The sequence below is a fragment of the Sapajus apella genome, unplaced genomic scaffold (assembly GCF_009761245.1).
Source record: "Sapajus apella isolate SASKATOON/1434 unplaced genomic scaffold, GSC_monkey_1.0 scaffold23, whole genome shotgun sequence".
Classification (NCBI taxonomy): domain Eukaryota; kingdom Metazoa; phylum Chordata; class Mammalia; order Primates; family Cebidae; genus Sapajus; species Sapajus apella.
The window spans coordinates 9,588,208-9,603,018 of record NW_022436963.1 but is presented as its reverse complement, the minus strand read 5'-3'; the positions used below and the strand labels follow the sequence as shown (position 1 = coordinate 9,603,018).

Here is a 14,811-nt window from a genome sequence, read left to right as displayed (position 1 = left end):
AATATAAGGCCTGGAACTATGAAATAAATCAATAATTTTTAATTTTTGAGATAGGGTCTCACTCTGTCACCCAAGCTGGAATGCAGTGGCGTGACCTCAGCTACTGACTCACTGAAGCCTCAAACTTCTGGCCTCAAATGATCCTCCTGCCTCAGCCTCCCCCGCCCACCCAGCAAATTTTTAAAGTTTTTTGTAGAGACGGGGTCTCATTATGTTGCCAAACTGGTCTCAAATTCCTGGCCTCAAATGATCCTCCTGCCCTGACCTCCCAAAGTACTGGGATTACAGGCGTGAGTCACTGCACCTGGCCTGATGAAATTTTTAACCAAAGAAAAATATCAAGCCCAGATGGTCCTAGAAATAAGTTCTGCTAAACTTTCAGGGACCAGATCATTTTACTCCCTTATAGCTCTTCAGGAAAATGGAAAGAGAGAACACATCCAGCTCACCTGTGATCTCAGCACAAACAAGATACCAAAACAAGACGAGCAGTGTCACTCATAAACCACTCAGAGACACAGAAGTCAAAATCCTAAATAAAATATTAGTAAATTGAATCCAACAATTTACATAAAAGGATTATACATCATAACCAAGTTGAATTTACCCCAGGAATGCTAGGATCGTTTAACAACAGAAAATTTATTCCTGGCTTGGGTGCAGCGGCACATGCCTGTAATCTCAGCTCTTTGGAGGCTGAGGCAGGCAGATCACTTGAGCCCATTAGTTTGAGACCAGTCTGGGCAACATAAGGAGACCCTGTCTATAAACAAAAAACTAAAAAATTAGTTGGGTGTGATGGTGTGCACCTATAGTCCCAGCTACTCGGGAGGCTGAGGCGGTAGAATTGCTTAAACCTGGGTGTTCAAGGCTAGAGTGGGCTATGATTAACACCGCACTCCAGCCTAGGTGACAGAGTGAGTCCCTGCCAAAAAAAAAAAAAAGAGAAAGAAAGAAAGAAAAGGAAATGTATTCCTGTAGTAACCACATTAACATATTAAAAGAGAACTATAAGATCATCTGAATAGTTGCAAAAACATTGTTTAATGCTTTTATAAAACCCAACAATCCCTCCTGGTAACAACTCACAGCAAACTAAGAACAGAGAGAACTTCCTTAACCAGTTAAAAGGCATCTACCAAATCCCATAGCAAATATCATTCCTAACTGTAAAAAATTACAACAGTTTCTTTTGAAGTCAGAAACAGGACTGTTGCCATCAAAATCTCTACCGGGCTTTTCAAGGAAGATGAGGAGTTGATCCTGACTCCTATGGAAGAGCAAAGATCCAAGAAAAGCCAAAACACTCCCCATAAAGAATAAAAAGAAGCTAACCAGACTTCTAAAAACACTGGAACGGAATAGAAATCACAGAAATAGACCCATGCGTACTTCATTTGTGACAGAGGTGACATTTCTTTTTTATTTTAATTAAAATGCTGAGTTTTATTTCACATGTATATGTCTCCCCACCATTTCCATGTCTGACCACCACCACTACTATGTCCCATCATAACATTCCACACACACCTAAAACCAAGCAAAGGGTGGAGTTCCATCTTTAAAAACTACAGGCATTTTGGACAACACATTCTTGGCAATGGAACCTGGACAACATTTATCAAACACGGTAGGGAAAATTCTCACTCCGCATTGTAAAAAGGACAGCCAGATATCAACTTACAGAAATGAAATAAGACAGAAAATTTTTAACAAATTGTTTTTTTTTTCAGTCTTTCATATGATTTTATTTTCTTCCTTCAACCATAATAATATGATATCCAATTTTTGTCTTAACTGGTGGGTCTGTAAACACAGGCTTATCCATCCCACTTACAGGCAAGGCAAATGCTGCTTCTTGAAATGGTCCTACCATGGACCCTCTGGTCATCCAACCCAAGTCGCCCCCTTGCCTGGCTTTATCTTCACTATATTGTGCAGCCACTTCATTGAATCTCATCCCAGACTTTAACTTTTCCATAGCTTCCATGATTTTGCCATGTTTTTCACATAGAATGTGTCTGACCTTTACTGCATTGCCACCACCTTTGGGACCTTGAGCCTTCTTGTCAGCACTGTCACTCCCAGAGGCTGCTCCCCCTTTCCCTGCTTTTCCAGAACCACTTTTTCCTTTGGGCAGCATCTTGGAAACCTCAACAAATTGTTTAAACTATTTTCTTAAAAAGACTTCCTCCACTGCCAGAGATCTTGAACAGCCTCCTAGTCAGTGATCCGGAAGAAATTCTTCACATAATTGATGAACTTGGCTTCCACTTTGGGAAGAGAACCACCTTTTTCTATACTGGCTTGCATTTTTGCTTTAATATCTTCTACAGAACTAGGTCCTTTTGGTGTTTTAGGAGTTTTTTCCTGTTTTTTGAAGGATTCTTGCCCTTTTGATCTTGGTGTTGATGATGGTTTTGAGTCCATTGAATGTTCCATCCGGTGGCAGCACGCACTTAGATGGGAGAGAAGGCGGGCAGAGATAAATGACCACTGCTCAAAAGAACAGCCGCACAGGACGGAATCACACTAGCAAGGTGACATTTCTGATCATTGGGGAAAGAAGGGACAATTTGGCAAAAGGTGCTAGTACAATTGATTATCATAGAGAAAAATATGGAATTTAATGACTCCCTCCTTCCCCAGATTAAAGACTTTAATTTAAAAAGCAAAACTTTAAACTCCTGGAAGACAATCCGAGAGGGCTTCTTTAGAATTTTGGAGTCATCCTCACAAACACTAAACGCAATCTGGACTTCTAACCTAGTAGGTGTGAAATGGAGTTCACTGTGATTCTAATCTTCGTGTCCATGATTGCTAATGGGGTTGAGCAACTTTTCAAGCATGTATTTGTTTCCATGTCTGTGAAAAACCTGTTCAGGTCAATTTCCCATATTTCTTTTTTTTTTTTTTTTGAGACAGAGTTTCACTCATGTTACCCAGGCTGGAGTGCAATGGCGCGATCTCGGCTCACCGCAACCTCCGCCTCCTGGGTTCAGGCAATTCTCCTGCCTCAGCCTCCTGCGTAGCTGGGATTACAGGCATGCACCACCATGCCCAGATAATTTTTTGTATTTTTAGTAGAGACAGGGTTTCACCATGTTGACTAGGATGGTCTCGATCTCTTGACCTCGTGATCCACCCGCCTCGGCCTCCCAAAGTGCTGGGATTACAGGCGTGAGCCACCGCGCCCGGCCAATTTCCCATATTTCTAATCGTCCATGTCTCAATGGTCTGTAGTTAATATGTGTGGCAAATATCTTCTCCCAGTTTGTGGCTTAACTTTTCACTTTAGTAGTTTCGGATAAACACACATTAATTTTAATTTAGTCAAATTATCCTTTATGTTTAGTGTTTTTTATGCCTTAAGAAATTCTTTCCTACTTTACATGAACCACATGGATTGAGATTAGGGAGACATAGCACCCCAAGGAAATGGGGATTGAGTGCCACATTGGGAGTAATGGCCACTGGGCTGGCCATAAAACAAGTGCCAAAACAGAGGCAGAGACGCCAGCTCCACACATTCCACTCACTTGAGCACATCTCAGGTGAAGATGGTGGGCTCTGAATCATAAAGTCCAGTTCTACCACTTCTTAGATATCTGACTATCTAAACCTCAGTTTCAGCCGGGAGCAATGGCTCTTTGCTGTAATCCCAGTTCTTTGGAAGGCCAAGGTGGGTAGATCACCTGAGGTCAGGAGTTTGAAACCAGCCTGGCCAACATGGTGAAACCCCGTCTCTGCTAAAATACAAGATTAGCTGGGCGTGGTGGCAGGAACCTGTAGTCCCAGCTACTCAGGAGGCTGAGGCAGGAGAAGCACTTGAACCTGGGAGGCAGAGGTTGTAGTGAGCCGAGATTGCACCATTGCACTCAGCCTGGGCAACAAGAGCACAACTCCATCTCAAAAATTAAATAAAATGAACCTCAGTTTCTTCATCTATAAATAGAGGATGATGAGGAGGAATTGATAATAATATCAGCCACACAGGGCTTCGGAGAAGAAGGAGCTGAGCAATGTCTTTAAAAGTTAGCACTGCACCTGGCACACTGCTGCTCTCAGCATCGTTGCTGTTTATAAACCAAACATTTTTTGAGCTCACCCCATCCTCACAGGGCCTGAAAACTACCTTTGATTAATTGAAGGTCAGTTGTGGAAGAGATTGTGAAGACCCTAAGTCCAGGTGGGGAATCAATGGGTGACAATTGCCAGCGAGTGTTTGCACATGTGTGGAAACATAGGGCCTAGTTTTTCTTGCTAAGAAAACACAAATTTTGGCTGGATGTGGTAGCACATGCCTGTAATCCCAGTACTTTGGGAGGCCGAGGTGGGCTGATCACGAAGTCAAGAGATTGAGACCATCCTGGCCAACATGCCGAAACCCCATCTCTACTAAAAATACAAAAATTAGCTGGGTGTAGTGGCATGTGCCTGTAGTCCCAGCTACTTGGGAGGCTGAGGCAGGTGAATCACTTGAACCTGGGAGGCGAAGGTTGCAGTGAGCTGAGATTGTGCCACTGCACTCCAGCCTGGGCAGCAAGAGCAAGACTCCGAATCAAAAAAAAAAAAAAAAAAAAAAAATAGGAAACACACATTTCTCCAAGATGTCTTGCTGAATTTCAGGCTTAATTTCAGCATCTGTATCAATCAGGCCCCTGATTTCTCCTGGGGCCTTTAAGTACCCCACCATATAGCCACTTGAACTTGAACATCTGAATGAAACTTTCAAAGATGCATGCACATCATGATGCTTTCTCACCCACCTTGTCTATCAGAAGGACAACACATCCTCGTCTGTTCCCATCTCTTCTCTTCTCTGAGCTGCTGAAGTCATGTGGGCGGCTGGGTTACCCATTTGTATGGATGAATCAAAGTCTGGTTACCCATCAGGCAGTGTCCTAGTGTCTAGGTTGGGGTTGCGTGGACGGGGAGTATGAGGTACACAGTGGGGGAAGAAACGGGAGGTTCCTGTTTGCTCATCTCTTCCCAGTAGCACAAAAATGGCTGGGAACAGGCCCCCAAGTCAGAAGTGGGATGGAGACTGGAACAGAGTAGAGAGAGATGGGGCAGGCAAAGCTAGAAGGAGAATAGACCACGCCTTCGTGTTAGTTCTCAAAGGGATTGTTCTCATTTAAAGACATAGGCTGGGCTGATGGCAGTGAGCAGCTGGCATGCATTTCTTCATTGCCCGCTCTGGACCTGGCTTTTTTGTGTGTTAATCCCATTTGTCTTCATCTTCACCACTGCCATTGAGTGTGTTTGCTATTACTTACACCATTTAACCACGAGGAAACAGCTAGGAGTTTCGGTAACTTTGCCCAAAGTCACATAGCTAGCAACTGGTAAGTAGGGAATCATCTAAATTCACGATATCACCTGGGACTTAATGAGCGTCTTTTAGGACTCTGCGTGAGACTTACATTTTGCAGATCGTGCCACTGCACTGCAGCCTGAGTGAGAACACAAAACTCCAGCTGGAAAAAAAAAAAAAGAAATGCTTCAGTGATGGCTGCCCCCCACTGTTGTGACTACATTTGAACACAGCGTGGTTGGGTATGATTGGGTCTCCATGGAAACAAAGCTTCCGCAGACTTCTGCTTCCAGAGGAGTCTGCTTCCAATCTCCGAGAATTCACTTCAAACACGGTCCCAAGACTTGATCTGCACTGCATTTTTACACATGAGCCCTCTAAGGCAGTGCAGAGTAATGGCTGGGAACGCAGGATCAGCTGTCGGGCCTGTCTCTGCCATTTACAGAATGGTCACTTGTGACAAGTTGTTCCCTCTCTCTGTGTCCCGGTTTATACCTGTATAAAACAGGGCGATTATAGTACTTACCTCATACATTTGTTCTAAGTATTACTACATTATTAAACAAAATAAGTTTTAGTTATTATAATTCCTCCCCACCCACCTGTTGCCCTCCTGCTGCCCCGCTCCCAGCATTGGGATGGCTAGTTCATCCTGGTTCGCTTAGGACTTGTTCTGATTTAGCACTGAAAGCCCAGCATCCCGGGAACCTGACTAAGGTTTGGGGGAACCAGCACGGTCAGTGGCCCTCCCAAACACTTCAGCCAGAGACATCATAATAGTCCAGAATAACTGGTGGCCAGTGGAGCTTGAGATGGTTTGAGTCCAAGATTTACACCGATAATTCAAAATCATGACAGGTTTGTGGCCACTGGACATAGAATGATAGCTCAGAGGCACAGAAAACTCAGCGAAGCCAAAGGCAAATCCAACGAATTATTCAGTTCTGAGCCCTCAAGGGCAGGAGCTGTCTTATTCACTTTGTATCCCTCTCCACACTCATTTAACAAGGGTAAATTGTTAAATGAGTGAATAACAAATCCCAAAACCCTCAGTGCAGGTTAGGTGCCATGCCTCATGCCTGTAACTGAGCATTTTGGGAGGCTGAGGCAGAAGGATCACTTGAGCCCAGAAGTTTCAGACCAGCCTGGGCAGCATAGGGAGATCCCGTCTCTACAAAAACAACACCCACAGCGCAGAATGATCTTAAGTCCTAGGCCAGGAGCTGCTTGTTTCAACAAATCTCCAGGGCTGATGTGTTTGTTTGTTTGTTTGTTTGTTTTGAGACAGAGTCTTACTCTTGTCGCCCAGGCTGGAGTGCAGTGGTGCGATCTCAGCTCACTGCAGCCTCCGTCTCCGGGGTTCAAGTGATTCTCCTGCCTCAGCCTCCCAAAGTGCTGGGATTATAAGTGTGAGCCACTTACAGGTGAACACCACTGTACCTGGCTGATTTTTGTATTTTTAGTAGAGATGGGGTTTCACCATGTTGGTCAGGCTGGTCTCAAACTCCTGACCTCCAGTGATCCACCCACCTCAGCCTTCCAAAGTGCTGGGATTATAGGTGTGAGCCACCACACCTGGCCCAGGGCTAATTTTTTAAGGTCGTGTGCTATGAATGACCTTGGCCTGCATCTAAATCTGGTTCTGGAATGAAGTTGGAGTAGGCTCTGCCTCTGGAGGCGGGACATCCCTTCCTGGGAATGAGATTCCTGCCTGGAAATTCATTCATGAGTCACTGTGTGGTTAAGGATTGATATTGGCTCATACCTGCACTGCAAACCCTGTCTTTAGAACTGGTGTGGTTTTAGATAGATTTATAGATACATTTATAAGTCATGCCTAATGCATATGATTCAGGAGGGAAGCCTGCTCCCAAAGAACGCCAGATGGTCTCCTGGGGGCCTCTGCTCACAGGCAGGTGTCCCCCAAGCCCTCAGGCTCCTTATGTATGGGACATGCAGGGGCTTTCAGAACATGGGGAGAAAACATTTCCATTTGCTGGGAATCTGGAGGGCAGGGATGTGGATTGTTCTCAGTGTTCCGAGCTTGAATAGTGGCAGGGCTTTCTCACTGTTATGTGCCAGAGAAGAAATGCTATAGGAGACTGATCAGATGCTCACACTCTGGGGTCAAATAGTTCTGGCTGTGCCTCTTACCACATGTGATGTGAGACCTGGAGAGGTGACTTGCCCTCTCTGAGGCTCAGTTTCCTCATCTGTAAAACAAGGAGAATAATAGTAGTCAAGTAGTTGTGAGGTTTAAAGGACCGAGCCCATGTAAAGATGTGTAATATGGGTCTACTACAGCTCAGAATCCACAGCCACTATTATAGACACACCTTGGAGATATTGCAGCCTCAGCTCCATGCCACTGCAATAAAGTGAGTATTGCTAGTTTTTTGGTTTCTCAGTGCATATAAAAGTTATGTCAGCTGGACGCAGTGGCTCATGCCTTTGGGAAGCCAAGGTGGGAGGATCACTTGAGCCCAGGAGTTCGAGACCAGCCGGGGCAACATGGCAAAACACTGACTCTACAAAAAAATATAAAAATTAGCCAGGTAGGGTGATGCACGCCTGTACTCCCTGCTGCTAGAGAGGCTGAGGCGGAAGGCTCGCTTGAGCCCAGGGAGTGAAGGCTGCCATGAGCTGTGAGCAGGCCACTGCACTCCAGCCTGGGCAGCAGAGCAAGACTATATTTTTTAAAAAGTTATATCTACTGTACTGTAGTCTATTAAGTGTGCAAAAGCATTATGTCTAAAATACAATGTACTTACCTTAATGAAACATACTTTATGGCTAAAAAAGGCTAATGATAGTCTGAGGCTTCAGCGAGTCAGAATCTTTTTGCTGATGGGGGGCTTGCCTCGATGCTGATGGCTGCCGATGGATCAGGGTGGTAGCTGGAGTGGCAGCAGCAGTTTCTTCAAAGAAGACAAAAATAAAGTTTGCCACATCGATTGTCTCTTTCACAAAAGATTTCTCTACAGCACGTAATGCTGTTTGATGGCATCTTGTCCACAATAGAACTTCTTTTGAACTTGGAGTCAATCCTCTCCAACACTGCATTATCAGCTAAGTTTATGTGATACTCTAAACCCTTTGTTGTCATTTCAACAATGTTCACAGTATCTTTACCAGAAGTAGATTTCATCTAAAGAAACCACTTCCTTTGCTCCTCTATAAGAAGCAACTCCTTGTCTGTTCAAGTTTTATCATGAGGTTGCAGCAATTCAGTCACATTTTCAGACTCCATTTCTAGTTCTTTTACTATTTATATCACATCTGTAGTGACTTTTTCCACTGAAGTCTTGAATCCCTCAAAGTAATGCCTGAAGGTTGGAATTAACTTCTTCCAAATCCTATTGATGTCATATTTTTACTGCCTCCCCTGAATCACAGATGTTCTTAATGGCATCTAGAAATGCTGAATCCTTTCTAGGAGAGTTTCAATTGACTGCTCAGATCCATCAGAGGAATCACTGTCTATGGCAGCTATGGTGTGATCTCGGCTCACTGCAACCTTCGCCTCCCGGGTTCAAGCGATTCTTCTGCCTCAGCCTCCCAAGTAGCTGGGACTATAGGCACGTACCACCACACCCAGCTAATTTTTTGTATTTTTAGTAGAGACGAGGCTTCACTGTGTTAGCCAGGATGGTCTCAATCTCCTGACCTCATGATCCGCTCACCTCGGCCTCCCAAAGTGTGGGGATTACAGGTGTGAGCCACCGCGCCCGGTCAGGAAAAGTTCTTGAAGCAAATTGAAAGTGCTACTCCAGTGAACACACAAAACACACAGAAAAATAAGAAAGCAAAACAGCCTTATTGCTGATGTGGAGATAGTCTGAATGGTCTGGATGGAAGATCAAACCGCTGTAGAAAGTAAAAACTTCCTCTTCAAAGTTTCACTTCTTGTTAAAGAATAATGATAATAAATGTTAGAAATAATAGTTTGTATTAAAGACTTTCTTTAAAGCCTTCTTGCTTTTTGCTAATAGCTCTTTGTGAAGCTCTACCCTATGTAGGTATTAGACATGCTCACAGGCATGTAGTACATTCTATGTCCTTGAACTTTAACCAAGATATCTGTGCTGGACGCCCTCACAGGCAGGTCCCAGCTCACAGCCTACGCCCCTTCCTTATTTAGACTTCCTGTTTCTCCTTTGTTTTAGATTAGGAAATAATATTGTATGATCGCTAAAACTTCTGATTTGATAAATGTCTAGGGTTATGTGAGAACATGTACATGTCTTTGATAGATACACCCTAAAGTATTTAAGGGTACAGGGTCACAATGTCTCCAACTTAACTCTTGAACAGTTCAGAAAAAAATTAATATGTAGGCTGGGTACAGTGGCTCACGCCTGTAATCCCAGTAGTTTGGGAGGCCAAGGCAGGCAGATCACTTGAGGTCAAGAGTTGGAAACCAGCCTGGCCGACATGGTGAAACACCATTTCTACTAAAAATATAAAACTTAGCTGGGCATGGTGGCATGCACCTGTAATCCTAGCTACTCAGGAGGCTGAGGCAGGAGAATTGCTTGAACCCAGGAGGCGGAGGTTGCAGTGAGCCGAGATGGTGCCACTGCACTCCAGCCTGGGCAACAGAGTGAGCCTCCATCTTAAAATAATAATAATAATAATATGTAAATATTGAAAAGTAGTAACAAAGCAAATATGGCAAAACGTGCCTTGGTAAATGTGGGTTGAGGGTATTTAAGAGTTCTTTGTGCTATTTCTGCAAATTTTATGCACATTTGAAATTATTTCAAAATATAAAGTAAAGCATACATAAACAAGAGGAAGTCGGGAAGTGACAAAACCATTAATGGAAGAATAAGAAACTGTGCAGTTTGGCCAGCAGCCAGCTCCCTGCTGGTTCCCACGTCAGCCGCTATGAGAAGCTCTCTGCCTCCTGGTCCTGCGTCCTCACTATGCCCCCTTGTGGTCAGCCTGGAAAGGCCAACTTGACAGCTACAGGCTGCTTCAGATCTGCCACCCACGTGGTGACAAGTCCTGGGGCGTTTGCATAGGTGGTACTGAGAAAGGCGAAGGATCCAGGGCAGTGCCGCAGCCAGTGGCAAGCGATGAGGCAGGGGCTCCTATGGCATTGTTTGGCCTGCCTGCAACCTTTTTACCTACATGTCTCATGAAGGGATCAAGGAGAAACGCCCTGTGGTCTCTGAAAGGACTTCCAGCACTGAGATGCTTCAGGGGCGTCAATGCGCCCCCCAGAAGAGGAGCAGTGCTCATTGTCAGACAGAAGAGGGCGTTGTTTTTTCCCATGTCATCCTTTGAATTGGCACTGACAGGCTTTGGCTGCCAGCTGTGCCCACTGAGTGTGGTTTCACAGATCTACAAATCTCAAGGGTAGGATTGGGGTGAGGTTAATGACACAGGGGTGGATCATGTCTTTGATACTTTGCTCATCATGAATTTTTCTGCATTAATTTTTGATTTTTCAAAATACTGCATTGAATGTTATTTAGCTTGATTACTGAGTTATTTGGCAACTCCTTAAATTTTGTGCCTGAAGCTAGTGTCTCATTCGCCTTGCCCTACTCCTGCCTTGACAGATCTAATCCATTAGTCGTGTCACCACCAACTCAGAGTTTGCAATTAGGCCCTTTTGTATCTATAAAGAAAGAAAGTAGCAAAAGGAATTAATCCTGAGAACATAAATGCCTGATTTTTATTTTTTGGAGGCAGGGTTTTACCCAGTCACCCAGCCTGAAAGACTGGAGTAGAGTGGCACAATCATAACTCACTGCAACCTCTAAATCCTGGGCTCAAGCGATCCTCCCACATCATCCTCCGGGGCAGCTGAAGCCAGAGATACATACCACCATGCCCAGCTAATTTTTCTATTTTTAGTAGAGAAAAGGTGTTGCTGTGTTTCTCAGGCTTGTCTCGAACTCCTGGGCTCAAGTGATGTGCATGTCTCGGCCTCCCAGGGTGCTGGGATTACAGATGTGAGCCACTGCGCCCAGTCAAATGCCTGCTTTTGAAGTCACTTCACAGCTAGCAACTGGAGACCAACTTCTTTGTCTCCAAGTCTCAATTTCTTCATCTGTAAAATGAGGATAGCAGTTGCTCCTTTGCACAGTTTATTCTGAAGACAGAGTATCACCCCAACTGAGTACCCCTAACGGCCAGGCACCATGCTAAGTCTGCCCTTTAGTTATAACCTCTCTAAATTTTCACAGCCCTACCATGTAAGAGATATTATTATCCCCATATTAAAGGTAAGGAAAACGGCACAGAGAAGTTTGGTTATTTTTCCAAGGCTGAACAGCCAGTAAGTGAAAGTGTGTATGCTTTAAGGTCATCAGCATTCCCGACATGAGATGATCCCCATTCTCCTGGCGGTATTTGGCAACATCTGTCAAAATTTTTGGTTGTCACAACTGGGGGATGCTATTGGCATCTAGTGGGTAGAGGCAGGGGATGCTGCTAAATGTCCAATAACACACAGGATGGTCCCCACAACAAAGTATTATCTGGCCCCAAATGTCGATAGTGCCAAGGCTGAGGAGGCTGCTCTGTGCTATGCTCCCGAGTCAGAAAGTTATATGAGGACTTAGCACTTGGTGCTTCATGAAAGGCAGATATTGTTGTGGTTGTGGTTGTTATCACCTTTTGTCTCTGTGGCCGATGGTTCCCATGGTTTCCAGGGAAGCTGAGTTCCCTTGGTACAGCACCCACACTGTGATCAAGAACCCCATCTCTAGGTCAGACAAGGTGGCTCATGCCTGTAATCCCAACACTTTGGGAGGCCAAGGTGGGAGGATCACTTGAGCCCAGGAATTCAAGACCAGCCGGAGCCACATGGTGGAATCCTGTCTCTATAAAAAAAAAAAAATACAAAAATTAGCCTGGCATGATGGCACACACCTGTGGTCCCAGCTACTTGGGAAGAAGAAGTAGGAAGATCAGATTACTTGAGCCCAGGAGATCAAGGCTGCAGTGAGCTGAGATATCGCCACTGCACTCCAGGCTGGGTGACAGAATGAGACACTGTCTCAAAAAAAAAAAAAAAAAAAAGAACTTGGTCTCATTAGAGTATCATACACCGCATTCAGCAACAACTTACTGAGCATCTGCAACTTGACAGTCCTGTTCCAGGAGGCACAGACACACAGAGGTACCCCTGCTTCTATGCAGCTGCCTGGTGGGGAGACAACAGTAGACAAGGAAACACACAAGCTCAGAGAGAATAAGACGTTATAATGCATGCTATGAAGTGACAGACCTGGGCACCCCGAGAGAGAAGAAGAGGGAAGACTCTCATGGGGTCAGGAGGCCAGGAGGGCTTCTCTGAGGGTGTGACAGTTAAGCTGAACCCTGAGGTCGAAGGAAGGAAGAGCATTGTAAGCAGAGTGAACAGCTGTGCCAAGGCGTTGAGCGGGGAACTGAAAGCCAGGCAGGGGGAGGGGAGACCAGTGGGGGAGTAAGACAGGAGTAGAGCATTATGACCTGGAAAATGTGGGCAAGCAGACGCCGCATTAAGGAGATTGGTCTTTGACAAATAAAAGACACTAGAAGGATTTTAATCAGAGCAGGCCTGCCCTTCAGAAAGTGACTCTAGAGGTCCGGAACAGCACTGTGTGGCTGAAACCCAGAGTGTGTGTCATCATCTGGAAACAAGCCTGCAAAGGTGAGGTTTGTCAGTTACACAACCTTAACTCACGCACCTTTGTCCCCGCAAACTCTAAGCTGGTTGTGAAACGTGATGATGGAGCATTTTGCGTATGTTGCAAAATTAATGCTTATTCATTTTTGGACGAAGGCCAGCATGGAAACACCTGTTTGGATCACGAGGCTTGTCCTCTGCCAGGAGCGGGAACTGTCCTGCAGGCTTCATGTTTCTTCTTGCTGCTTTTGGGTGACTCAGCCTGTGACACTTTTACTTCTCCTGAAATCTCCATATCTCTCTTTTCTCAAATTCCAAGGTAGCCTTTGCGCAAACGTATCTGTCTCCTCCACTGACTCCTGTCCCATCAAGGTCCATTGTCGGTGGCTGTTGGGGGCCATGTGTCTGAACTCCTGATCCTCATTTCAGCCCATCTATGTGACACACATGGAGCTCTTCAGCGCGGACTTACTGACCAGGGCAAGAGCTTGAGGCTGTGAGGGGATCTGATTGTCACTGCGCAATCAAGGACAGTATTCCAAAGAGTGGATGTTGCTCAAGATAGTCTATGAAGAAATTCTATGAAGAAAAGGGATCCACAGACAATAAATCTGTGACACCCTGTTTCAACATAGTTAAGCGGGGCTTTTTACGATTACAGGACTTTTCAAAACATTTAATATGATAATGTGCATTACAAATCTCCAAGAAAGAGTGACACATATTTATCCTTCCTTCCAGGTGCATCTTGCAGACTGGTATTTGCAAGTATATGCAGCAGGAAACTTCCTGCCGAGGATGGAGACCCCTGGGCTGTCAGCAGGCATTAGGCAAGTATCTGCTTTTCCTTCCAGGCTCTCCGCTCCTAGGAGGGCTGCATTGAAATTCCCAATTCCCAGCAAGAGAAGCCAACAGAAGGATGAGACAGAGGGTTTCTGCCTTTCCTGGGTCCTGCAGTACTGCGGAGAGGTTGGAGTGAACCTTCTGGAGGGAGGGTCAATGACTCTTGGAGGTAGACGAACGCTTCCCTTGACTCAGTGGCACACAAAGACAGAAAACTTATTTGCATGGGCATTTCTTAACCTGCTTAAAAGAACGAAAAACTCTTAGCACTTTTTTCTTCCTCTCTAATTACTAAAGAAGACATGTTATGTAAAAAAAAAAAAAAAAATCAAACCATACACAAGTGTCTAGAGTAAAAAGTGGAAGTCCTGCTTTCACCTCCTGACCTGCAGCCGTCCCTGCACCCCGCAGTGTTCCATACTAAGGTTTTAGTATGCTTGGTTCGGTGGCGAGAAGGTTAATCTGGAGTCAGAGTGACTGGGCTCGAATCTCAGCTTTGCCACATACTAAACTTTGTATCCTTGGGCACAAGCCTGTTTGCTCATCTCTAACAATGTAGCCATAGGAAGGACTCGGGGGATATGGAGTGAGATCAAATACAGAAAGCCCTAACACGGCACCTGCATCTATTTGGACTCAGTTGAATTTGGCTTAGAATTTTCCTTCCAGAGTCCAGGCATTTTTTAAAAAGTCCAATTTCAGCCAGGCATGATGGCTCATGCCTGTAATCCCAGCACTTTGGGAGGCTGAGGCGGGCAGATCACGTGAGGTCAGGAGTTCGAGACCAGCCTGACCAACATGAAGAAACCCAGTCTCTACTAACACAATACAAAAAAGTTAGCCAGGCATGGCGGCTCATGCCTGTAATCCCAGCTATTTGAGAGGCTGAGGCAGAAGAATTGCTTGAACCCAGGAGGCGGAGGTTGTGGTGAGCTGAGATTGCGCCATTGCACTCCAGCCTGGGCAACAAGAGTAAAACTCTATCTAAAAAAAAAAAAAAAAAAGTTAAATTTCATGCAGTGAA

The 14,811-nt window shown here is 45.0% G+C and overlaps 1 pseudogene across 1 annotated transcript; it reads right to left on the bottom strand.

The window, feature by feature from the left end:
• Window positions 1–1,462: 1,462 nt before the first annotated feature.
• LOC116559446 lies at window positions 1,463–2,893 on the bottom strand (annotated as a pseudogene). Its single transcript, XR_004272460.1, has one exon. The product of XR_004272460.1 is annotated as a peptidyl-prolyl cis-trans isomerase NIMA-interacting 4 pseudogene (transcript).
• Between the last annotated feature and the right edge of the window lie 11,918 nt (window positions 2,894–14,811).